Source organism: Narcine bancroftii, chromosome 1 (assembly GCF_036971445.1).
Source record: "Narcine bancroftii isolate sNarBan1 chromosome 1, sNarBan1.hap1, whole genome shotgun sequence".
In the NCBI taxonomy this organism is placed as follows: Eukaryota; Metazoa; Chordata; class Chondrichthyes; order Torpediniformes; family Narcinidae; genus Narcine; species Narcine bancroftii.
Window position 1 is genome coordinate 397304908 of NC_091469.1, and position 27940 is coordinate 397332847.

The 27940-nt window shown below is 37.1% G+C and overlaps 1 protein-coding gene and 1 pseudogene across 1 annotated transcript in view; one reads left to right on the forward strand and one right to left on the reverse strand.

Annotated features, from left to right (window-relative positions):
• LOC138754188 (type III intermediate filament-like) lies at positions 1-27652 on the forward strand (annotated as a pseudogene).
• The window catches only part of thsd7aa (thrombospondin, type I, domain containing 7Aa), a 414658-nt gene that overhangs the window by 260380 nt on the left and 126338 nt on the right, over positions 1-27940 (reverse strand). The gene's annotated exons all lie outside the window — the stretch shown is intronic.

Consider the following 27940-nt stretch of genomic DNA (forward strand, 5'->3'; position numbering starts at 1 on the left):
ATGACGTTTACTGCCATGCTGAATAGTGCCTTTCAGGACGGTGATGCTGGTATCAGCCTCAAGTACAGAATGGATGGGAAGCAGTTGAACCTGAGGAGACTTCAAGCTATTACTAAAGTGAAGGAGACTGTTCTGAGAGACTTCCTCGTTGTCGATGACTGCACTGTGCATGCTGGCTCAGAGCCAGAGATGCAAGTCAGTATGGACAACTTCTCCACTGCTTATGTCAACTTTGGACTTGCCATCAATATTAAAAAGACTGAAGTCATGCATCAGCCTGCACCTCATGCTTGTACACAGAACCCAAAATCACAATCAAAGGGCAGAAACTACAGGTAGTGGATCAGTTCACTTACCTTGGCAGCACCCTCTCCTGAGCATTGACTATTTATACAGAAGTTAACTGCAGAATAGCAAAGGCAAGTTCTGCTTTCAGAAGGCTGCGTTGCCCTGTAGAGCCACATTGAGGAATCAGTCCAGCAACAAAAATGAAGGTCTACAGAGCTGTGGTACTCACTACCCTCTTGTATGCCTGTGAAACATGGACTGTGTATTGAAGTACAAAGTACCAGACACAGATATTCTCTCTAGAGCAAGTCTACCATCAGTCTACATACTGTTGATGAGAGCACAGACCCAATGGGTAGGTGAGGTCATCTGTATGCCAACAAGTACATACCCAAGCAGCTCTTTTTTGGGGGACTCTCTGCTGGTTGATGCTCGCATGGTGGGCAAAAGAAACATTACAAAGACGCACTAAATGCCTCCCTGAAGTCATTTGACATAGTCGTGACCACCTGGGAAACACTGGCACAAAACCACCCTATCTGGCCATCTTACCCACATGGGTTGCCAAGCTTACAAAGCAAGGCACATAGCTGAAGCACAACATAAGCATGAGCAGCACAAGTCCAGAGCCACCAGCACAACAACTACAGTGCTTACACGTGTGCCCAAAATATGCCAGGACATTCCATGCCTGCATTGGCTTGACCAGGCATTTTCAGACATACCACATCCAATCTTAAAGTGACTAATGATGTCAAGGTCTTCATCGACAATGACGGATGAATGAAGAAGAAGAGATTTAGAGAGAAGATGGCCAGAGAGAATGATAAAAACATATTCACCGAGAATATTCGATATTTGAAGTATCTGATGCTGATTGAGAATCTGCATTCGAATTTAAACTCTAATTCTGAGATTGTAATTGAGAGAGTGGGAGGATCAAAATGTTAAATTAAGCCAGAACCACTAAACCAATCCGATACCCTGTTCTTGACATCTTATCAGTTTACCTTTCAGTCTCTTGCAATAAATGTTTCAGGATTATAGACAAGAGCTTGAATGATATAAGGTTGAAGACTATAGTGTTGGAAAATTAAATTAAGTCAAGATATTCAAGTCAAGAATCTGATTATACAAGTATGGTTAGTATGAACAGTTCTTCATTGTCTGTGGGAAGAAGCATATCCACAAGGGCAAGATTGGCCTTTTTCTGCAGTGTTTGACTTAATGATACAAAACAAATTCACAGAGAAGCAGTATTCCACATTGTATATTCATGTCCTAAACTTTCCGAAATATTCATGTTCGTTTAGTAGCTTTTCTAATGCTGATAAACCTCCAATTGTTTCTACTGAGTTAATGCCAGAGTTAGCTGCATTGAGGGTCAGAGTTAGAAATCAAAAGATGGGAATTGAAGTTATGGTTATAGTAGAGGATCCATAAACTTTTGGGTCTCGGGTTTTTGGAGTTAGGAGATCATGTCAGCACATAGTATTTAGTAATATTAATGTCATGCATTCCTCAATTGTTTCTTATGCTATTTATATTATCTGTCATGCTTGCGTTTGACCTCATTTGTTTAATTTGGTCAATTTTAATAGACTTGACAGAATTGTGGTTGGTGAAATTGTGCTCTGTGAATATTACCTAAATGAAAAGAAAACCCCACAGAATATGGAGTCTGACCTGAAACAATGGGGCCCAGAGACAGTCTCTTCTCTCTCCTCCATCAAGGAGAAGGCACAAGAATATAAAATTGCACATCAGGCTGAAATTCTACATCTTGCGTTGTGCTAATTGATTAAAGTAGGTATAGCAGTAGCATTTAAGAGACTCTAGAAAGACACATGAATATGAAGGGGATGGAAGAATATAATGTTTTGCAGTGATCCTGTTCCCATGTTGAATTGTTCTATGTTATTTAACTTACATCAATAATAGAAGCAGGAAAAGATTGTCGAGTCTGTTTACCATTCAAGAAGATGGTGTTGCATCTTCACTTTCACCACCACTGATTTCCTGATTCCTCTGTCAAAAATCTAATGCTCACATCCGATTGCATACGCAATGTCTGAATATCCATACCATTCTGAGGCAAGGAATTCCAAAGGCTCACAATACTCTGTGGAAGGAAAGTTCCCTTTTCAGTTTCAAATAACTGATCACTTACTTTGAGGCTACTTCCGAGTTTTAATATCTCAAATAAGATGAAACATCTTCCCAGCAATTACCCGTTACCCCTTTTCAGATTCTTCTGTCCCAATGAACTCACTTAAATTTCAGTTAGTACACATTAGTCTTGCTCAGTTTTTCAAATTAGATATCTCCAACATCCTTGGAAAGAAATTCACACATGGTGCTGCTGTACTTGCTCTCAAATTCTGAATATTTTCCATGAGAAAGGAGAGTTAAATTTAAATTGAGACAATAGCAGTCATATACAATATTAGTATAGCGGATACTCAGCCCTCTGTAAGGTTTGGGACAGACATTTTTTTTCCACTTTATTTGCCTCTGTTCTCCAGTTTTAAATTTGTAATCACACAATTCACATGTAATTAAAGTGAACAGATTTTATTGAAGGGTATTTGGATACATTTTGGTTAGAACATATAGAAATTATAGTACTTTTTATACATAGCCCCCTCATTTCAGGGCACCATAATATTTGGGACATAACAATGTTATGTTTATTAAAGTAGTCATTAAAGAACTTTGCTGCATATCCCTTGCAGGACTCATAGACATCACCAAGCGCTGAGCATCTTCTCTGGCGACGCTCCCCACAGCCACCTTCAGCTCCTGTTTGTTTTGGGGGGATTGTCCCCTTATGGTTTCTCTTCAGCATGTGGAAGGCATGCTCAAATTGATTTAGATTGAGTGACAGATTGAACATTCAAGAATTTTTTTTTCAGTTTTAGGACTGTAAAAATATTTTTGTTGCTTTACCAGTATATTTGGAATGTTACCTGAATACTCACAAACGTCTGTGAAGCTAAATTTCCCCAACATTATGGTGCGCCGAACTGCGGGAACTATGTACAAAAAGTGTTGTAGGATGAAGCAATGTCTAATGAGTTTGGAGGCATTTGCTCCATCTGGAGCAGATAAGATGTTTCAGCAAATCTCCGAATTAATTTTGCTACAGTCAACAGCAGTTTTCATGATGATAAATGCGCCGGTAGCTGTGGCAGCCAATACATGCCCAGGTTATAATACTCCCACCACCCTGTTTAATAGATGAGCTGGTATGCTCTGGATCTTGGGCAGTTCCATTACGCCTCCAGACATTGCTCTTTCTATCACTCCGACACAGCTTAATCTTGGTTTCATCTGTCCACAAAGCCTTTCTCCAGAATTCTGCACGATCTTTTAAACACTTCTTGGCAAACTGTAATCTGGCCATCCTGTTTCTGTGGCCAACTAGTGGTTTGCATTTTGCCATTCAGCCTCTCTATTTCTGTTCATGTAGTCTTAAGTGGACAGTAAATATTGGGACATCTATTCCTGCCTCCTGAAGGGTGTTTCTGATCTGTCGGACAGACGTTTGGGGATTTTTCTTCATTATATAACCATATAACCATTTACGGAGTGGAAACAGGCCATGTTGGCCTTTCGAGTCCGTACCGGTTCACTGATTTTGTGCGTCCCGTTCTTCTTCTTCTTAACCAGGGTCTCAATATCTCTTGAAAACCAATGGTGAGGATTCTTCTGTCTTCAGCAGTGGAGGTCTTCCTTGGCCCACCAGTCACTTTGTGATGACTGAGCTCACCAGTACGCTCTTTCTTCTGAACGTGTTCCAAACAGTTAATTTTGGGAATCCTATGGTTTGGGCGATATCTCTTTCTTTTTATTCTTGTTTTTCAGCCTCATAATGGCTTCTTTGACTTTCAATGGCACAACTTTGGACCTCACGTTGAAAAATGGCAACTACAGACTCCAAAGGTGATCAAAAGCTTAGAAGCAAGCCTAGCTCTATTATGCCTGCAATTAAACATATCTGAGTACTCAGAAACATCTGTGAATCCAAATATCCCAAATATCCTGAAGTGGGGGAACTATGTATAAAAAGTGCTGTAATTTCTACATGGTCAAACCAAAATGTGTCTAAATACCCTTTAATAAAATCTGGAATATGCACCTTAAACACGTGAATTGTTTGATTACAAATTTACAAATTCAGAACTGTGGAGCACAGGGGCAAATAAAGGAAAAAGGTGTCTTTGTCCCAGATATTATGGAGGGCACTCTATATCACAAAGCATTCCAGTTGTCAAAGTACAATTGTCATTGAGTTACATAAGGAGTTGCTAGAATAGATGAAAAAAAAATGCTCAATCAAAGATGAAGATTTTTCTACAAGTTTTAAAGTTGAGTAAGAGGTAGAGAAACAGAAAGGTTTGGGGAGTGTACTCCAGAGGTTAAAACTTAGAGGTGAAAGCAGCAGCCATCAGTGACAGAGTGATGTCCAAGAACACCTAGATTTTAAAACAAAGTGGATTTGTGCTAAGTAACTTATGAGATGAAGAGAGTAAACATTTTAAAATCATTTTAATGTTATTTCCCCTAAAAAACAATGGGTCAGTTTTTGAAATAAATGTACCTCTTACCTCCTGTTTATGTACTTCCATGAATTTGCAAGAGTTATGTGTTCAGGTTGTGAACAGAGAGATCAAACAAAGGCAGGGCGACTAAGAAAGGTTGGCAATCACATTTTATAACAGGAAGCTCTAAGGACGAGTGATTGCCAACCTCAGAAGGAGAATACAAGAGGGCTGTTATTTTTGGCTCTAAATCCTGTAACAATTTTAGAAGAAACATACACTTAAAGATTCCAAGTCAATCATTTTGGAGTGAAAGTGGGAAATCATAATACTGTGCTAATTTGTTTAACTCATTCGTAAAAAAATCATGACCATTTAATAGTACACTGGAAAATAAAACTTCAGTTCCCAAAGTTATATCAGCTTTAGAAAATATCACATGGACGATGAAACCATATCGAGCACCAATTATAAGAAAATACTATTTTTTATATTCATGACTTATGCTAATAAATGAAAAAAACCATTGGGCAGAGGCTATCCACTCATTGTAAAGGGCATTGAATGGCTCTGATAGTGAGACTGATGTTGCTGAGAAGGTGATTGACTTAGTCTTCCCCCCTCCCCCACCCCCAGGCTTTAATGTTACTTTAAATTAATTCGGAGATGTGCTGAAACATCTTATCTGCTCCAGATGGAGCAAATGCCTCCAAACTCATTAGACATTGCTTCATCCCACAACACTTTTTATACATAGTTCCCGCAGTTCGGCGCACCATAATGTTGGGGAAATTTAGCTTCACAGATGTTTGTGAGTACTCAGGTAACATTCCAAACATACTGGTAAAGCAATAAAAATATTTTTACAATCCTAAAACTGAAAAAAAAATTCTTGAATGTTCAATCTGTCACTCAATCTAAATCAATTGAGCATGCCTTCCACATGCTGAAGAGAAACCATAAGGGGACAATCCCCCAAAACAAACAGGAGCTGAAGGTGGCTGCGGTAGAGGCCTGACAGAGTCCTGGAAAGACTTGCCTTTTGCAAGACTGCAAAGCCCGTAATTAATGAATCTAAATTCAAAAGACATTTCAAGCTGATGACCCATATTTAAAATATTTTCATTACCATATTTGTATTTTGAGCTCTTATAAAATGATTTGCACCACTCCAAACCTTTTAAAATATGAATGGCCAAAGTAGTGGAAAATATTTTTTTTCCCCAAAATTACTAGGATGTTAGATGGACATTTCCAGCTACAGAAAATAGTTTAATGATTAAAAACTAAACATTGTTTTTATCTATTCAGAAACCACCCCCCAATGATGCAAATAAGAGCAATCAAAGTCGGATAATGTTTTGAAGATTGATTGGTATGTTAAGAGCCCAGAAAGAAGTATAGCATGCTGAACTCCAAAAAAAAGGTGCAGAATTAATTGAGAGAGAGAAAAAAACATATTCTTGTAGAAGTTTTAAGTTAGAAGCTTGAAACAAAAAAAAACTTAACTGATCTGAAAAACGACGTTTTGGTTTAACATTGTCTAAAAGTGCAGTAAAAGCCACTATCCGAGCCTTACACGAGTTGAGGGTATTCTCAATGTTACAATTCGTCAAGAGCAAAAAAAGATTTTGGCAGGAAAAGAAAACTGAATCTCTTGGAGACAAACAATTCAGTGGAGAAATAATGGAATTCTTTTTGGAATGGTATGAATTATAACACATAGATCAAGTTTTTATAGTGTCACTTAGATCTTGATTTATACGTATAAAAACAAGATTTAAAAAAAAATCTTTCAGTGCATGTAATACAATGTTGGCATTCTATCGCTTAGTTTTCTTGTGGTATTCTCCTTGTTTGATAGGAATGAATAAGAAATGTCACCCATGTATGTTAAGTATGTGACATGCAGTGAGGCACCTTAATTACACCTGAGTTGTGCATCTGTCACAAAACACTTTGGCACCTTCCCATCTGTCTTCCTAATAAACAGACTGTGTGTTATATGATTGCCATTAGCAGGCTGATGTCATTTTCCTTCACATTCTAAATACCATGGAATATTATAATGCAGAGAAGACAAATGATTCTGCTCAAATAGGTTAGTTTTTATCTTTTTATTCTGTTATATTGAAGAAACATACAATATTAACAATTGAATTAGCTGAGTGGAAAATACTTTTACTTTATATGTCCATGGCCAGCTAACAGTCAAAACAAAATAAAATTTATGTACCTAGTGAGACATAATCACTTGTAAAGACCATTAGCTGATTAATACTAAGATAAAAACTAACAGTCATATATTAAAATTCAAGAGAACCGATTATTTACACATCAATAATCTTACAATTCAGTCACCCAAATTATTATTTTATTGCGGGAAGCATCCTTTAACTATTTAATTTTAACTGGGGATAATGACATGACCCAAGTAGCTACATTGCAATTCAAGTAGACTTGTTTATTTCATATTATTTTCAGTTTTGAATTTTTATTTCTCAGAAGAATGTCAGAATATAAGTTGCCTTCTGAAATATTTTATCTGTAATTTTCTAAAAGAAGCAAGTTTTTACTCCAATGTGTGCAGAACCAAAACCTACTTGCAGTTTGCAAGAACTAAGTGCTTAAGAGACTTAAGCTTGTATTCATTTCCAGATATTCAGTGGCAGTTAAGCTAATAGAATTGAGCATGAGGCAGGGGGGGGGGGGTCAAGTACAGCCAACACTTTGTTATGCGTTCAGTATTAGAAAGCAGGAACAAATTCCATCTTCATGTGGTAGTCACCATCATCAGTTATATGCATTAAAATGGTGATTTTTAAAAGAGTAAAGCTGAAATGTTTCTCTTTACATTTATATTTTACATTACTGCCAAACATCATTGTCCATTTTCAAAAATACAAATGCTTTAAAAGGATAAGTTTTGAGGGTTCAAGAATAACCAATATATGGAAACAATTAAGGCTACTTTACAATGACTATCTTTTCTGCATACAAGGTCATATAAAAGTTGCCTTTTATTCCCAAGAGTGGCTCGTTACTGATAATGTCAAAGTCTGAAGAATTTCAACATGTCATATTTCTTTGATGTTCAAGGAGCTGATAAAATGATTCAGCAAAGCGATCTAGATATTTTACAAGTGAACTCTTCTGGGGTTTCAGAGTCATTATTGAAGCTTGTATGACTATTTTCAGCATGTTTCAATTGAAATAGTGCACCCTGGAGCATTGAATGGATCAACATAAGCAAAATTCTGCCTTTTATATGCAAAGAACACAATTCTTTCACAGATTGAGTACAGTAAATTTGTCAGGAATTAGGGTGTTTCAAAGAAGAAATGTCATATTCAGGGATAAAATGCATAACCTTTCTTTTTTTTAATATATTAATATATAATATATTATTATAATATGTTATATATTTTAAACATAATTCTTTTCTTTTTCTTTGGCTTGGCTTCGCGGACGAAGATTTATGGAGGGGGTAAAAGTCCACGTCAGCTGCAGGCTCGTTTGTAGCTGACAAGTCCGATGCGGGGCAGGCAGACACGGTTGCAGCGGCTGCAGGGGAAAATTGGTTGGTTGGGGTACGGTGTTGGGTTTTTCCTCCTTTGCCTTTTGTCAGTGAGGTGGGCTCTGCGGTCTTCTTCAAAGGAGGTTGCTGCCCGCCGAACTGTGAGGTGCCAAGATGCACGGTTTGAGGCGTTATCAGCCCACTGGCGGTGGTCAATGTGGCAGGCACCAAGCATACATAATAAATAGCAATTACATAATGAATCAATTGTATACAAGTAAATACATAGCAAAGGGAGAAAAAATGAGTAAGCAATAAAATATGCATATCTACATTAATAGTTACTCAATAACTTCATCTAGTAATAAACATAATGAATGCAACAATGTCAGACATTATTAGACTGTTATATCAAAATAATAAGGATTTTTAAAAAGAAAAAAAAAACTATAGAACTAATCTAATTCCCTCCTTCTAATCAAGGTTACCTTTTTTGAGAGAAAAAAAATTCAATAATGCTGTAGAATCACTGGTGACCCCTGGAGAACAGAGAAAGAATTGATTCTTCCAATCATAAAAAAAAATTCTAAGAATGGGTGCCATAACTTCATAAATTGAAACTTTTATCTTTAATATTATATCTGATTTTTTCTAAACTTAAACACGATATTACATTATATAACCACTGTGTATGAGTAGGGGATACATCTCCTTTCCATTTCAATAAAATAGCTCAACTGGCTATTAATGTAGTAAAATCTAAGACTTTTTCTTGCGATGCCAATAAATGTTCTTTTGAGACACAAGAAAAAAAGCAAACAGAGCAATTAATGGACAGGGTTCCAAGTCAATCTTAAAAATTATTGATAGAGTTTGAAAAATCTCCTTCCAAAATGTCTCTAAATTTGGACATTCCCAGAACATATGAATAAGAGAGGCTTCAAAAATGTTACATTTCCCACAAAAAGGATTAATGTCTGCATAAAAATGGGATAATTTAAGTTTAGATGCATCAGTTCTGTGCACCACCTCAAATTGTAATAAGCAATATCTTGCATAAAAGAAGGAATCATTAATCAAGATGAGAATAGATTACCAATCTTCATCTGAAAAAGGTATGTTTAAGTCTCTTTCCCAATATCTTTTGGGACTGAATTTAAGTCCATTAAATTATTATAAATACATGCTATTTATCCACCATGAAAATAAAAAAGGTACATTAAAAAGCAGATCAAGGCTCCTAGTATTAGAAATTTGTGGAAAATCTGAAAGCTTGGACTGAACAAATGTCTAATTTGTAAATAACTAAAGAAATTCCTATTGAAAAGATTAAATTTGGCTGATAATTATTTGAAAGATGCAAAATTATTTTGAATAAAAAGATCCTTGAAATTTTGAATTCCTTTTCTATGCCATTCCTTGCACCTGCATTTAACAAAGACATTTGAAGTAGAAGTTATCTGTGATTGGACTAGCCAGTGAAAAACCCTTAATTCCAAAGAATTTCCTAAGATGAGCCCAAATTCTCAATGTAGTTTTCATCAACAGATTATTTGTTAATTTGGAAAAGTTAAAAGGTAAGAAGGTTCCTAAAATTGCCAAAATAGAGGTCTTTTTAGTAAATTATAATCCCATTTTTACCCAGGAAGGGCAATTCACTGATCTATCCAAATGTAATAATAAAAGTAAATTACATATTAATCACCCAATGGTATAATCTAAAATATGAAAGTGATAATCTTCCATTTAATGTAGCTTTTTGAAGATAGGCTTTAATTATACCCAGTTTTTACACCTTGCCAAATATATGCAGAAATGGCCCAATCCAATGAGATGAAAAAGGATTTGGGGATAAATATTGGTAACTTTAAAAAAAAAATTACAAGCATGTCCCATCATTATAATAAATAAGGGAGGCCAACCCAATAATGATTGTTTAATCCTATCAAACAATACCCAGAAATTCTCTTTCAGTAAGCTTGTGAAAAAAAAATTGTAATCTAATTCCTAAATATTGAAAATGTTCTTTCACTACTTTACACAGAAAATTGGAATATATTTCAAAAGTACCTTTTGAGGGAAAAACTTCACTCTTTTGTAAATTTAACATAACCTGAAAACTAACTGAATTTATTAAAAAAAATAGTTAATATGGTTGGTATAGAAATTTCAGAGTTTGAAATAGAGAGCAATACAACATCTGCATAAAGTGATACTTGATGTTCAATACCTCCTCTAATTATCTCATTAAATTCCTTACACTGTCAAAGAGCAGCTGCTAATGGTTCTAATACTATATCAAGACAACCCTGCCTTGTTCCACTATTGAGATTAAACATAGTCAATGGCTGTAAATTACATCAGGCCAACACTTTGGGACTTGAATATAATAATTTAATCAATTTAATAACAATGCAGCAAATAAATACTCTCATTCAACTCAATCAAATACTTTTTCAGCATCTAATGATAGAACATATTAAATTGAGAGTAGAAGGCATATATAAAATATTCAGTAGTTGATGAATATAATAATAATAATAATAATGATAATTTTCTTATAAAACAAGCTTTGTCTGAATCTGTAATGGTTGGTACTTTTTTTCAGTCTTCTGATTGATGGCAATAAGTTGTGTTGGTCATGAACTCCATCTTATACTTAACTCTTTCCACTTCTAGAATTAACTTTTTTGACTAAAGTGTTCAAAGTTGGGAGAAATGGTTTGTTATTGAAGATTTTACTGCATCAAGAAAATGTCTCCAGAAATTCCTAAGAAAAAGGATATTACTGAATCTGAAGCAGAAGAGGAATCTAATCTTTTGGTAGTCGTTACGAGAATGATTAATGCACAACTTCAAGATGTTATGCAGAAATTAATGCAAGCTTTGAAAAAGCTGGAGGATAAACTTGACAGATCTATACCATCCTAGCTTATGTTTTTTAAACTTTATTTAAAATAAAACCACTTAGCAAACATTTTATAATATTTCAAACAATCCAAATACACGTGGTATTTTATAAAAAAGAAAAAGATTTAAAATATTAAAAAAAGAAAAACCTCCTATTAATACCCCCACCCCCCTACAAACTAAAAAATGAAGAAAAAGAAAGGTATTTAATTACAAGGACTATTAGGCTAGTTGAAGATTTATGCTCTGAAATGGTTGTGATGAGAAAGAAATTTCATCCATTCAAAGGGGGTCTCAAACCAGTTATGCAGTATCCGGCACATCTGAGAATTATTTGGAGTGATGACCAAAGAATGTATTTCAATTCTGTTAATCAGACCTGTGCAGCGATCCAAAATCTGGTTTCTGCCAGTTCTGGTTTCCCTTTGTCAGGAATAAGTTAACTTTGTTTTCTCTAGTTTTACAGAGCAGCTACCATTTCAGACTAGCAGGGGTTTGCTTTTAACTAATGGTATTTTTTTCTGTTTCAACTCAGAGCTTTGTTTTTTGATGATTAGAAAATTTTCTAATAGTATTGAATAGTTGAAACATGCTACATCCTGAATCCAGAAAGGAATGAGTGCAATCAATGCTTTTGTGTATAAACCATTTTAATGATCAAATGATGGCTCCAATTAACTTAGTTTCATGGAATGTTAAGGGTCTGAATGGGCATTAAGAGGTTAAGAGTTATGATTATTGTTAGGAATAAAGGAGTCTTCATTAAGCAGCTGACCAAATTAGGGTCGTCTAAGAAGATGAGGGCTTCATTTGGAGAACAATTGAAGAGATTAACAAGGAAAATTATTGGAGTGTCTGGAGGAGGTTGTATACTTCTGCCAAAATGAGCTTTTGAACTCTACGAAACAATTTCTTTCTTTCTTTGGCTTGGCTTCGCGGACGAAGTTTATGGAGGGGTAATGTCCACGTCAGCTGCAGGCTCGTTTGTGGCTGACAAGTCTGATGCGGGACAGGCAGACACGGTTGCAGCGGTTGCAGGGGAAAATTGGTTGGTTGCGGTTGGGTGTTGGGTTTTTCGTCCTTTTCCTTTTGTCAGTGAGGTGGGCTCTGCGGTCTTCTTCAAAGGAGGTTGCTGCCCGCCGAACTGTGAGGCGCCAAGATGCACGGTTTGAGGCGATATCAGCCCACTGGCAGTGGTCAATGTGGCAGGCACCAAGAGATTTCTTTAGGCAGTCCTTGTACCTCTTCTTTGGTGCACCTCTGTCACAGTGGCCAGTGGAGAGCTTGCCATATAACACGATCTTGGGAAGACGATGGTCCTCCATTCTGGAGACGTGACCTACCCAGCGCAGTTGGATCTTCAGCAGCATGGATTCGATGCTGTCGGCTTCTGCCATCTCGAGTACTTCGATGTTAGGGATGAAGTCTCTCCAATGAATGTTGAGGATGGAGCGGAGACAACGCTGGTGGAAGCGTTCTAGGAGCCGTAGGTGATGCCAGTAGAGGACCCATGATTCGGAGCCGAACAGGAGTGTGGGTATGACAACGGCTCTGTATACGCTAATCTTTATGAGGTTTTTCAGTTTTTTGTTTTTCCAGACTTGTGTATTGCAACATGGAGGACACAGGACAAAAAAATCTAGTAATAAACTACTGGTACAAACAGATCTGTCATTTTTAAAAATATATTTCCATTGTATTGTTGCCACTGCTTATGTAATTATGGCCCTGCTTGTTTCTAATTTTGGTTTTAATCTGAGCGCAAACAGCTAAAATAATAGCTACATTTTTACTGAAAAGCTTTTCATTCATTACGCCCTTCTTCTTGAACACAATTGTAATCCCATGTTAAAATGGGTTAATTTGAATTATTACTCTCCTTACAGTTTATTTCCTTATCAGCTCTAAATACTTGCCAAGAATTTTATCCCCGATTGTTCCATGTGATAACATATTCCATTTTACCTCCAATATTTTGTTCATTGACTTCAGTAAAATTGAATTACAAAGGGACAATCCATTGCACTATCAAGACTGAACTGCACATTTAACGCCACTGACTGCTGTTGCACCTCTCGTCAATTATGTTTAAATTTAATTTTATTCATGATTTAGTAACCTTTGCCACGACTAAATTAATATAATTCAATGTTTTCCATCATTTTGATTATTGATCTCTTTTTACTCAATTTATTGTTGTTTACTCCATCATTGATTGTAATCCATTTCAATTTCTGCTACTCTATTTGAAATTTAGTTACTCATGAAACTGAAAGGTTTCAGTGGAGCACAAAAAAATGAAGAATATGTTCATTCCTTTTCCCCCAACATATCATCAGAAAGCCAACAAACTTGAGGTAGCTGCTTCAAATATATATACTATAAAATCTTTTCTATACTGATTCTTCACTGTATTAATTAAAACATAATGAAGTTTCCAGCATTTATTGGTGAGAGTAGCTTTTATTGATTTACATTTTAATATGGATGGAACCTGATTACAGTTAATCAATGATTTAATTGCATTTACTTCAATAATTCAATTTGTCATACTGTTTACAAACAGATTAACAGCTGTTTCTTATTCTGATGAGGATGAAATTTATTTTTTCTCAGTTTTATCTGCTGGATAACTTGTCTGATTTTTCTTTCTAATCCTTTTGAAGTTTGGTTTAATCATTGCTTTGCTGTTGATTGAACATTATTCTTTTTTGGTCTAACAAACCGTCCTTTATTCATTTTGAAACTTTGCAGTTTGTACGGTTACTATGAGGAACACACTGGAAGAAGACAAATGGCTCCTTGACGTAGGTATTTAGTTTACTCGGCTTTGAATCAATTAGAAAAATCAGTCATAGAACCAGCTTTAATGGAGGGCTGATGCATGAGGAAAGGCTTCAGATTGGACGAGCTTAGGTGCAGGAGTACCTGGTCAAGAAGAAAACTTTACACCTGAATAGGGCTCTGATCAAGCTTCTCACAGAGATAGAGTTTAAACTAATTTAGCAGAGGAAGAGTAGAGAGATGAATCAGAGACAAGGAGAGGATTATATGTACATTAAAAGATGTTACAATATAACCTGATAGATTGATGAAAAAAATTGATAAGAGTGTCTGAAAGTAATCTGGATAAATACTTGAAAGGGAAGTATTACATGGCAATGGTAAGCAGCAGGGATACAGAAAAACTATTTTCAAAAGACCTGAACAGTAACAATGAGCTTACCAGCTTTCTTCTATCCTTAATGTACCATGAAATATTCTGTTTTAATGCATCACTTTATATCAGATCATTATTATTAAATTATAGAATAGTAGAGCACAGAAATCTCTCCTTATGCCATCTATTACCAGACCAACATTTTTGTTGATCTATACTAAATCCATTTAACAACATTAAGACCTTATCTTTCTTTGCCATAGCTTTTAAGGGTTCTGCCTAAAGGCCTCTTGAAAGTTGTAATTGTACCTGATTCCACCACCTTCTCTGGCAACATATTCCAGATATCATCCACTCTCTGTGTAGAAAACTTATCGTTAGATAACTTTTAAAACTCATTCCTTTCGCCTGAACTAATGCCCTCTCCTGTTATTTTTGATATACATAACATAGAAAATAGAATTTAATGTTAAATCCTATCCATGCCTCTTATAAAACTTGACAACAATTTTTTTTTCAGAAGGTTTTCTTCCTGAAAATAAAATTGGGGATTATGATAGATAACTTCAAGATGAACACAAATGATTTCAGTTTTGCTGAAATTAGGAAATGTAGGAAATTGGAGAAAAATTAAACTAACTTTTATTGAATTTAGTATTATCACCACAAATGTAACTCACTATGCTATTTCCTGAAGCACATTTGAGCATGTGTTCAATCTATATCAATGTAATATACAAGAGCTGCTTTTAAAGCCTGTCTGCATCTATCCTGACTAAGCATATGCTGTGCTCAGAATAGGTTTGACAGGTTCAAAGAGAATCAAGGCTGGACACGTGCTATTAACAAATAATGGTCTTTATTTACACTCAGGGGAATTCACAAAAGAGGGCACACAGACTAACATACACAGCACACAGGCAAGGTATACTGAGAAACGAGAGTTTAAGTTGTTCAGCAGGCACCACCCACAGGCACGGTACACCACATATCTAAATGAGTACATATCATGAACCTGATCTCCATTGTCGCCACTCCTCAGGATCTGGGATGGGCCCATGGCAGTTGGCCCTCTGGACCTGCCTGGAGTTCAGTGATGGTCTCCATGCAGCAGCAAGTTATAGTATATTTATATAGGAGAGAGAAAAAAAATGAACAAATGAACAAACAAACTCAACATTTTTAATGCAGGACCTGTCCACATGACCTGCAAGGACCAATCTTGCGAAGGCCTCACCTGTGGAGAGAACTAACCATTGATTGGCACCTGGAGGATCAATCACTCATCATCTGCCAGGGCCAATCATGAATCAGCCTCGTAGGTGGGCAGATCTAACCCTCAATTGGCAGGTGAGGTGAGTTCTGACTAGGTTCAAGCCGGAGAGATCACATAACCCTCCACATTGCAACCAGGTTCCAGATAGAGAGGCCACATGACCTTCCACAATCCACACAACAGCATGCCCAGGCCTAATAGAATATTTGAATTGTATCTGCACTGAGTGGATGTCCAGGCATGCTTGGTCTGACCAAAACAGCTTGGTTTGTTGGCAATATGCTAGTAGATTTAAAATATAACAAGAAATCACAAAAATTAGTTATATCTAAACATCAGTGCATGATGGGGAAAATTTTAAAGTGATTTTCGTGATCAGCTGCCCAAAGCCCAGAAAAAATACACCCTAAAGTGTTCGGGAATAAAAATCTTTGTTGTCCAATATAATCAGGTTGCAAATTAGCCTCCTCCGCTCTAGGGAAGATAAACCAAGCCTATCCAATCTCACCCCCATAACTAAAGTTCTTCAATCAAGGCAACATCCAAGTGAACCTCTCCTGCACTATTTCCAGTTCAATCACATTCTTTTCACATGCATGGTCAATTTATTAAGCAGATGAACAAAAGTCAAAGAATGCATGAAAATAATTGCATGCCTCCAATTACAAGATAATTTTGCTTTTTGCATTTCAGAGAATATTTTCTTATTAAGAATATTAGGTATAAAGGGTGACTCATTTAGCATAGTGGATAGCGCAAAGCTGTTACAACGGCAGTGATCTAGGTTCGAATCCAGTGCCATCTGTAAGAAGTTTGTACATTTTCCCCATGTCTAGGTGGATTTCCTCTAGTTTCCTCCCACCATTCAAAATGTATGGCAGTAATTGGTGTATTTGCGGGAGCAAAGGCTCATGGGCTGGAAGGGACTGTGACCGTGCTATATGTCAAAATTTAAATTTAATGCACAGAAACAGACTTGTAAGGCTGACAATACATAGAAGTGTTGGAGAAGCTCATCAGGTCATGCTGAACCAATAGGAAGAAAAGATTAACCAACATTTTGGGCCTGCGCCCTTTATCAGGTATAAGAAAATGCAGGCAGATGCTTGACCTCCTTAGTTTCTCCAGCATGTTTGTGTATTTCACTGGACTTCAGCATCTACCAACTTTCTTATAGAGCACACAAACAGGCTTTTTAGCCCACCATATCCATGCTTACTGTTAAATGCCAAGCTTTACATCCATTTACCAGCTCTTTGTCCATTGTAAGTCTTTTCAAATTCACTCTTAAATGTAAGGTTCTGCTTCCACTTTTACTGCAGGCAGCGCATTTCCAAATCTCATCCACCCTCAGAGCATACAAAACTTTTATTTATACACACACACACACACACACACACACACACACACACACACACACACACACACACACACACACACACACACAAATAGATAGGTACTTTTCAATGAGAGAAAGAGTGCAGTAATGAATCACAGGGATATCTTCAGAATTGGAGGGCTTGAGGCATAAGAAGAGATTGGATAGGCAAGGACCTTTTTTCCCTGGAGTGTAGGAGGTTGATGTGCATAAAATCATAAGGGATAAACTTAAGCAAAACAGTCATACAGAGGATGGTGAATCTGTGAAGGCTCAATTATTGACTTCACTTAAAGCAGAGATTTAGATTACAAAGGTCAAGGAAGTATAGCTGGAAAATGGTACTGATGAAATGAATCAGATATGATCTTATGAATGGTCGAGTAAATTTGAAAGGCTGGATGACCTACTCTTGTTCCAATTTCCCATGTCATCAGGAATACCTCAGTGCAATTGAATATAGTACATTATAGCACAGTATAAACCCTTTGCCCATCAATGTTGTGCTTAACTATATTCCTATTAAAAAACAAAACAAAACCATTCCTACCTCATAACCCTCTATGTTTCTTCCATCCATGTGCCTGTCAAGTAGTCTCTTAAATGCCCCTAATGTCCCAACCTCTACCACAACCTTTGATAAGGCATTCCAGGCAGCCACAACTCACTGTTTAAAAACAAAACGTGGCTGATGGCTCCCCCAAACTTCTCTCCCTTCAATTTGACCAGATGTCCTCTAGTGTTTCCTATCCCTCCACCAGAAAAAATAAGTGCTGGCTGTCTGCCTTATCTATCCCTCTCAGAATATTTTAGACCCCACCAAATCTCTTCTCATCCTTCTGTGTAGCAAAGAGGAAAGCCGACTAATCTTGCCTCATAAGACTTATTTTCCAATCCAGGCAACATCCTAGTAAATCTCCATAGTTTCCATATCTTTCCTATCATGAGGTGACCAGAAGTGAACACAATATTCTAAGTGAGATCTATCCAGAGATTTGTAGAATTGCAACATGGCCTCTTGACCTCATCCCTTGACTAATGAACCCCAGCATCCTATAGGCCTTCTTAACTATCCAATTATCCTGCCCAGAAACCTTGAGGGATGTATGGATTTGGACCCCAATGTCCCTCTGTTCATCCACACTCCTAAGTAACTGACCATTAACCCTGTACTCAACCTTCAGGTTTGTCTTTCCAAAATGCATCACCTCACACTTATCCAAATTGCCACTTCTCCACCCAAACCTGCATCATCCTGTCTATATCCTTTTGTAACCTATGACAAACTTCAACACTATCCACAACTCCTCCAACCTTTGTATCATTCCCAAACTTACTGACCCATCCTTCCACTCCTTCAATTGGGTCATTTATAAAAACCACAAATGGCAAGAATCCCAAAACAGATCCCTGCAGAACTTCACAAGTCACTCCAGGCAAAATATGTTCTGTCCACTACTACTCTCTCCTTTCTACAGGCAAGCCAATTCTGAATCCACACAGCCAAGATTTCATGGATCCCATGCCCCTGATTTCTGAATGAGTCTCTCATGAGACCTTATTAAATGCCTAAGTGAAATCCATATACACCACATTTACCACACTACCGTCATCAATTCCTTTGTCACCTCCTTGAGAGCCAGGTACTTTCCTTCACAAACCCATGCTGACTATTCCAGAGAAGTCTGTGCTTCTCCAAATACTCAGAAATCCTGTTTTTAAAAATACTCTCCAATAGTTTGAACACCATGACATAAGACTTACTGCCCTATAGTTCCCAGGATTCTCCCTATTACCTTTTCAGATTTCAGATTTATTGTCCGAGCACATACATACAACCCTGAGATTCCTTTCTCCTGTGGCCGTGGTAGAATTACCACTAATTGGTAGTGCAAAAAAATAAATTGTTTGCAGTGTAAACGTAAACAAATAAAGATAACAAATGTAAACAAACTGCAATACAGAGAGAACTAAGAAAATCAATGAAGTGCACAAGAGTCCTTAAATGAGACTCGGATTGACTTTGTCATTGAGGAATCTGATGGTGGAGGGGTAGCAGCTGTTCCTGAATCTGATGGTGCGAGTCTTGCGGCAACTATGATGGCAGCAGCGAGATCAGAGTGTGTGCTGGGCAGTGCAGGTCTTCAATGATTGTTGCTGCCCTCTGTCGTCAGTGTTCCCTGTAGATGTATGCAATAGAGGGGAAAGTTTTTCCTGTGATGTCCTGGGCTGTGTCCTCTACATTTGGAAGTCTTTACACTCAGGGGTATTGGCTTTTCCATATCAGAGCATCATGCAGCCAGTCAGCACACTTTCCATCACACTTCTGTAAAACTTTCTAGGGTTTCTGGTGTCATACAAACTCCTGAGGAAGAAGGGGTACTGATGTGCTTTCTTCACGATGCCATTGGTGTGTTGGGTCCAGGAAATATCCTCCAAGATGCCCTCTCCACTTCTGATGCCCCAATGATCACTGGATTGTCTACCTCTGGCTTTCCTTTCCTGAAGTCAACAATCAGTTCCTCAGTTTTAGTGACATTTTAACAGGTTGTTGTTGGTACAACTGTATGCTGATCATCCCCTTCTTTTATACAATCCACAATCATGGTGTCCTCAGCAAATTAGTAGATTGAGTTATTGTCATACTGAGCTACACAGTCATAGGTGTAAAGTGAGTAGAGCAAGGAGCTAAGAATGCAGCCCTGTGATGCTCCGGTACTGATGGAGATTGTGGAGGAGAAGTTCTGACCAGTCTTCCCTGATTGTGGTCTGGAGGTGAACAGATTTGTCATTCTCCAATCCTCTGACATATCCCCTGTGGCCAAGAAGATCATCCTAGCTATCTCTTTCCTCCCTGCCCACAGCAACCTAGAGGATATCTGTTCCAGCCAAGGGGACATCAATTTTAATGCTATTAAGAAGATCCACACTTCCCTTTTTCAAATCTCAACATGGTCTAGCACACAAGCTTGTTCTATTCTGACCTCACTTTGACCAAGGTCCTTTTCTCTGGTGAATACGGAAGCAAAATATTCATTTAGGACCTCTCACCATCCTCTGCCTCCAGGCAGATGTTGCAACTTTTATCCTTAAATAGTTCAACCTTCACTCTTGTTATCTGTTCTTCAAATATATAGACATAGAACACCTTGGGGTTTTCCTTAATCCTACTTGCCAAGACCTTCTCATGCCTCCTTTGAGCTCTCCTAAGTCCTTTCTCAAGTTCCTTCCTGGCTACCATGTAATTCTCATGAGCTCTTCCTGCTGACATGCTGGCCTTGCTTGATACTGATTAATTTTTTTTTCATTGTAACTCTATATTCTGTAAATTGTGCTCTTCTATTTTTTTTTAATGAATATTGGAACTTACCTATTAGACTTCATACTTCATTAAGTATAATGGTCTAAATAAACTTAAATGTAAACACCAAGAGTGAAAAGTCTTTTATTGCTTGGAAATCCTGTATTTAAGGTCATAAGTTGGTTTACTTTAGCTGAGCCCTATGAATATGGCCTCTCCTAATTTTGTTCAGTTTCAGCCTCAATAGTAAATAATAAACAATTAATAAATTAGGACATTTAACAAAAGAAAAAAAAATCAAGAGAGGAACTTGTTTTTGTTCCATCTGCTTCCTCAACTTACCCAGTGGCTCAATTTTTACCCTTCTTGACTCAAGCACTGAATGATACTGTACATCTACCAAGTCAATGATGTAGTGTCTTTGAATGGGAAAAAAACTTCATTGAGAAGGCAGATTAAACTAATTCCCTTCTGCTTGCACAGGAACCACATTACTCCATTCCTTGTACATTCATCTGACCACCAGGAGCCTGCTTCTTGGCAGGCTGTACTAAACACCGACCACTCTCTGTGTAAAAAAAAACTTGCCATGCACATCTCCATTAAACGTCCTTCCTCATCCACTACCCCCCCCCCCCACCCCACCCCATCCCATTTTAAATGCGTGTCCTCTAGTGCTTGACATTTTTACCCTGGGTAAAAGATTCTGATCATCTACCATATTAATTTTTTATATTTCAATCACGTCTATCTTTAGCGTCTGACATTCCAGAGAAAACAGTTAAGTTTGTCTAGCTTGAAGCTCATGCCCTCAAATTTTGGCAACGTTCTGGTAACTCTCTTCAGTACCCTTTCCAAGGCCTCTACTTCATTCGTGTTAAGGGATGACCAGAAATACACACAGTACTCCAAGTGGTGAAAAGAATTATGCTAATTTAGAATTTAAATCAATTAGAATGTAAATCATGCCTGATGTAAAATAATGATGGAAAGTAAATGCCATATTCCTGTGGTCAATTTATGCACATCTGCAATAATCCACTCCAAACAGCTAACCAACTTCAGCACTTTCTGTTATTAGAAATTCTTTTGCAAGTTGTTTTCGCTGACTGAATTTGACATCGTCATCACTCTTTGTACGGAGCACAATAGAATATTATGTTTGGAAAAAAACATTCACAAAGATAAATAGAATGAAATTTTATCAGTGGGTATGCTCTTATAATAACTGAATGTTATCTCATGAAACACACAATGCTTTATGTCGTAATGCTCATTTTTTAAGAAATTGTCACGAGAATAGAATGATTGGTCTGTTATTTCTGCAATCAAATACAACCATTTAAATGCACACGTGTAGTTTTATTGCTATTGTACAAATATAACAAGATAACATCTCCAAATAAATAAAATATTAAACAATTCACTAGCCAACTTCAAGTATGTGTTAGATTGAATTTGTTCAGCTGTCCAATTATTATGTAATTCTTGACATGCCAGGTATCATTTCTATTGAACGGCTGTTAGTGTTTATGAATGACTTATAATCTATTTGGCAGAAAATAAAGAATATTTCTGTGGTGCATCAGCTGTAACAAAATTCTACATTAAGATAAAAATGATTGAATTCTTCTCTGCCTAAGAGTTGATTTGGATTTTTACAATTGTCAGATGATCCATTGTTACCAGAATATTATGGGAAAAAAAAACACATTTATTCTGTGTTTGCAACTTTGGGACACTCAATGTATTAAGAAAAATTTATTCCTAAATATAATTTTGATGTAGAATGTTGAAAGTTATTACCAACTTAACAATCCAATAAAGATAAATTTCAAATCTAGTACAAAACCTAATGTCTCAAGCAACAAACAATCTGCTGAAGGAATTCAGTGGATCAAGCAGTATCAGTGCGAGTAAAAGAATTGTCTATGTTTCAATCATGATGGAGGGGTCTCAATGCTCAACACAATGAATTTCTCTAGCAAATTGTTTGTTGCTCCAGATTCCAGCATCTGCAACCTCCAGTGTGTCCCTAATATCTCAATGTCTGTTATCCAAAGTGTAATATGCACCTCACTGACAAAAGACAGAGGAAAAACACAACACCCAACCCCAACCAACCAATTTTCCCTTGCAACTCCTGCAACCGTGCCTGCCTGTCCCGCATCGGACTTGTCAGTCACCAACAAGCCAGATGTGGACATACCCCTCCATAAATCTTCGTCTGCGAAGCCAAGCCAAAGAAATATGCATAAAGTACTGTAGATACAAGATATTCATTATATATATGAGAAATGTATATTTGGTCACAGGCACTAATTGGGTGCAAGAGTGTGAGTCACATGTTCTAGTCGACGGAAGACATTTTCCCAGATTCTACAGAAAGCCTTCAAAAATCAGCCTTAATTTTCAGTTGTGACATATTACAAGAATTTTTACCATGTAAATCTATCAAATGTCATACAAATGCCCACAAAAAAATGTTGATTGAATAAGATTTCTACTCTGAAGGAATGGTCGATGTACAAAATTGATCCTTTTAAGATGCTGCTGGAGCCTCAGGAAAGGAAAATATTGATGGAGTTATGGATAGATTCAAAACTGATTAAAGTGAAATGCTGGAAAGAACAACAGTATTTTAAGGTGAAAAGATTACATGGTGCATTTGGGCTGCATCCTAGATTGGTGCAGAAAGTAAGTGGGGAATTGTGGAGATATCGCCCATGATCTTCCAAAAATTTGTATAAAAGAGGGTGGTCACTTAGGAATGGAAAATTGCAAGTGTTATACCATTGCTCAAAAACAGTTCAAAGATAAATCCAGCAACCATAAATAACCTCAGTAGCAAGGAAAGTTCAAGAAATAAAACAAGGGCAAAATTGGCAGGCATTTTGATGGGTGTTGTCAAATCCAGCATTGATTTGTTGTAAACAACTTGTGATTAATTAATATTAATTAACTCAAGCATCCATGCTGAAGAGTCCATTGTTAAGAAATGGTGGCAAGCAGCTGTCATAAAATATGAAACTACAGTTTGCATCTATATTAAGAAAATTGCTGCTATTCACACATGTATATATAAATCACATCTGAGCTGCTCATTGCAGCGTTGCATCACCTCTGCAACCAATGGCAGCTTTCTAGAGATAAACAGTAAAAAAATGACTCAGCTAGTAAAACAATATATCAGAAATAGTAAATATTTAAGAAGATATTTCATAAATCACAGCAAGGGTATATTCTGTATTGGAGGAACAACTCTGTAAGAGGGATGCATCACCCATAGTTCAATATTCTGTATTGGAGGAACAACTCTGTAAGAGGGATGCATCACCCGTAGTTCAATATTCTGTATTGGAGGAACAACTCTGTAAGAGGGATGCATCACCCGTAGTTCAATAAGATGCTATTAAATTGAATGAAGAGGCATTCAATGTCGTCAAGATTAGCGAATAGAATTTTTTAACACCAAAAGATTAAATTACAAACAAGTATAAAGTCTATCAGTTCAAGCCAGCAAATAATATAAAGCAGTGAAAGCTTTTACTGTAAAAAAAACATATTGAAGAAACAATTCTTCCATTTGATGGTGTGACTGGAAAATTAATAGGAAAAGGGAAAAGATTATAAATCTGATTTTGAAATGGTTTTGACTGTATCGCAAGACTAATAAACTATCTATAGGGAGGGAAGAGCATATCCTCAGAGATGAGGCTATACGAGCCAAGATGCTGCCTGATCACAACTCCAGCAACTTGGGCTCCAAACTTCCAGTGTGCAGTGAACTGGAATTCACTGTCTATGCATTATTCTGATGGCTGGCTCCACCCTCACCTGCCACAATGTAAACCCTGGTTTTTCCTGCTTTATCTCAGATTCATCTGAGGACTATTGAATCTACCAGCTATTGATTGTAGGCTATAAAAAGCATGTTTGTACTCCTCACTTGTCTCTGAGTTCATTCATTTTTGTTACAATTTTAATCACTTAACTTTGAAATAAGATGGAAGTCCTGCTGAAGCCAGGCCTGCTCCAGATCAATCCTCTGTCCCCTGAAGCCCCGGACAAATTTGCCTACTGGTGGGAATGCTTCCAGTTCTACTTGATGGCCACACAAGATGTCCAACTCGGATGGTCTCCAGAGATCAGCACTTCTCTCGAGTGGGGCCCAAAGGTACGCTGTCATCAGAGACTGTGCTACCTACAAGTCAGCCATAGAAGACTTGAAGTCCTGCTACCTAAGCCCACAGAATAATGAGTTGGTGAGGCACCGACTCTCTCAACGTCGGCATTTTCCTAGCTTCGCACTCGCACTCTGCGATGATCCAGGGTATTGTACAGTATATCTAACTGGAAAAGTTGGGTGGGGGGGGGGGGGGGAGATTTTGTAAGTTTCGATTGCATGCATGAGGGATTTATGTGCTCTGGCGTTACCACACCTGGACTTCCTATATCACCTTAAAAGCATGACCATGGAGTACTCTGGCCCACTCCCTCCAATCACAAAGAGTTTCTCTCCACAATGTCCCTCCATTGCAAATAATGAAAAATGAAGATTATGTGAACTGTGAGAATGGATCCGAACTGGTTTAGACGCAGCTGTGGAGATGATTGGGTGAAGAGGAATATGGCTGAGATGATCGTGGAGCAGGGCCTCTGTGGACCATCAATAGCAATGAGCATGAAGCGAGAACACAGAAATAGAAGAAAATGGCAATGAGACCTGACTCTTATCTAAAATTGTGGAAAGCTACAACCATCCTAAGATACATACAAAATCTGTGCCATCCAATTTCAGTCAGTAACAGCGAAATAAGCTTTGCATGCCTCTCTATGACCCTGAGCATGCCCAGTTACCTCCATGCCCATCAAATGCATGTTGGACCCACATCTAACCAGCACACAAAAACATTGTGCTGCATGAAACAAGTATTAGAATTTCTTTTCATTACCTTTGGTGACAAAATTACCTCTGCTGCTGACAACATCAATTCTACATTTCTGTCATATGTTCGCAATTATTTTATTTTCTTGCGACTGTGACAAAATCTCTGCTGAAGTGAAGGAGATAAAATGTTTTAATGGATGAATAACATAAATAATTAAGAAAAATTCTACTCTCCAGGCTGGTTTTAGAAGTCTGGAGTTAATCAAAATAAAGCTGTACAATCTTGAAAATTTCCTGACGACATGGAAGGAGGCCTTTGGCCATTGAGTCTGTGACAATCTTCAGAACAGTATCATAAATTTTTCTGCAAATTATGCTCTCTTACATACCTATTGACCTCATCACAACTGATTCTCCTATCATGCAAAAGACTAGGGTAATTTACGGTGATCAATTTACACACGACCAACACATCTTTCGGATATATAAGGAAACTGTTGACGCAGGAGGAGCCCACACATTCAAAGCAAGAATAGGTAAACTCCACACAGATGACACCAGATGTAAACATCAAATCTTGATAAATTGAAAACAAAAAAAATCTCAATTTTTTCAGGAATAATCTACAAATGATAAGCATGTCTGATGAGCAGAGAGTTTCTATTTTGGCCTCTCCTGTAGTGTGATCTAATGTAATAATTCTTTCCTCGTTATTCCTTATAATTTATAATTATTTTACATTTCTCATGATGGTGGCAAATTTCAATTTTTACGTGCCTCCTTTCCTTCTCAATAGGTATTGTTTGATATGGTGCTTCGTCTCCCTTGAACTTGCTCTGTTTAATTTGGTGGTGCAGATTAATTGTTTATTGTTCAGACAGCAGAAATATAAAAGAAGAAAAAATAGCCATATGCAAGATTTCAGGAAGATTTTGTGTGGAGGAATCTCATTAGGTAAAAATCTCTAATAACATACTTCTAATGTGTGCATGCATCCAAATGACATAAACTTTGAAATTAGTTTCCAAGTGACACATGACAATTTTCAAAATACTATCATATCAACACAACCATATTGTACATTTCTGTGACTTAACTGGCAGTTAATAGCTGAGTGTGACACTTTTATCCTTTTTATTGACATTTTATATTGTCCGCTGATAATTACATATTGGTATCTAAATAAAATATAACAAATGACCACAATCACATTTTAGATCCTGGTATAATTGAACAATAATACAGATTCCATTTCTTTTCATTCTCACTACACAGCTAAATAAGTATGTTTCTATTAATATGATTAAAACTAATACACTTTAGTAAATAATTAATAAGTAAATTCTTTATACACACACACTCACACTAAAAATCAGCAGTGCCTTGAACATTTGAAGAAGAGAGATTTTCTCATATGCTGCAGCCTTTGCACACACACCAGACCTGACCAGACCTGACCTGACTGCAGCACCTCAAGAAGTTCGTTCTCAGTTTGACAAACTTGCTTCCAAGAACATAGCTGGCTGATGTGACTGATTCTGCTTCTCGAAACAATGATGCTCTTCATTTGGCAAAACAAGAAAATAATGAGCATCGCAGGCAAATCCAGACACTGACCTGTGAAATAGATGCAATGAAGGGAACGAATGAATCCCTTGAGCGCCAGATGCAAGATATGGAAGACCGGTATAATATGGAAGCTAATAATGCCCAGGAATCCATTTCCCAACTCGAAGATGAAATCAGTTGTTTGAAGAATGAGATGACTCGCCATTTGCAAGAATATCAGGAGCTATTGACAGTTAAAATGGCTTTAGATGTTGAGATTCCAACTTACAGGAAATTACTGGAAGGTGAAGAAAACAGGATTTCTATGCCATTGACCTCATTTGGATTTCTGAACCTCTCTGATGCCATGTTTGAGCAGCAGCCATTTGAAAATCGAACATCAAAGAAGAAAATTGTCATTAAAACTGTTGAGACCAGCGGGGGAGATGTCATCAGTGAAACTACCCAGAAAATTGAAGACTAAACCTGGTGATCTGCCTAAAAATATGCATTGAAGCTGAAGTTCTTCCAAAATAAAGTGCTAGACAAAATTGTTGCTCCTCCTTTTAATCAAGAAGAATACTGGCTTTGAAGTGCCTTTCTGCGTCTAATTGAAGAGTGCCAGATTCAATAAAGTTTAGTTGTAAGCTTTATAGAAAAGTAAAAATATAGTAAATGGCTTCACTGAAGTTATACTACACTCTGTTTATGAAGACAGTCACTAGTTTACAATTGCACAGTGACAACTAGCAATACTTCACCAGTTCTGAATCTTTATTTACATTCAGAATCACAATTGTCTGTAAACAAGCTCTAATAAAAAGTTGACCAAAAAAAAACGTTTATCAAACTCTCAATTCAGTTTCTTTATGGCCCCAAAGCTTATTTCCATAAATAAATTTGGGTCCTTAAGTAATTAATCCAATGACATCAATAAACACAGAAACTTGACTGGCATTACTTATCTCCTTCCTCATTCATTCTCACCATCATTCCTCCCCCACCCACCAACTCATCCCTCAAGTTTACTTTTCTCCTCTTCCCATCCCACACCCAGTCTATATCTCAATCGACTAGCTATTTTATATCCTGGTGATCCCCATTATTCACAATGGGTGACTATTGGA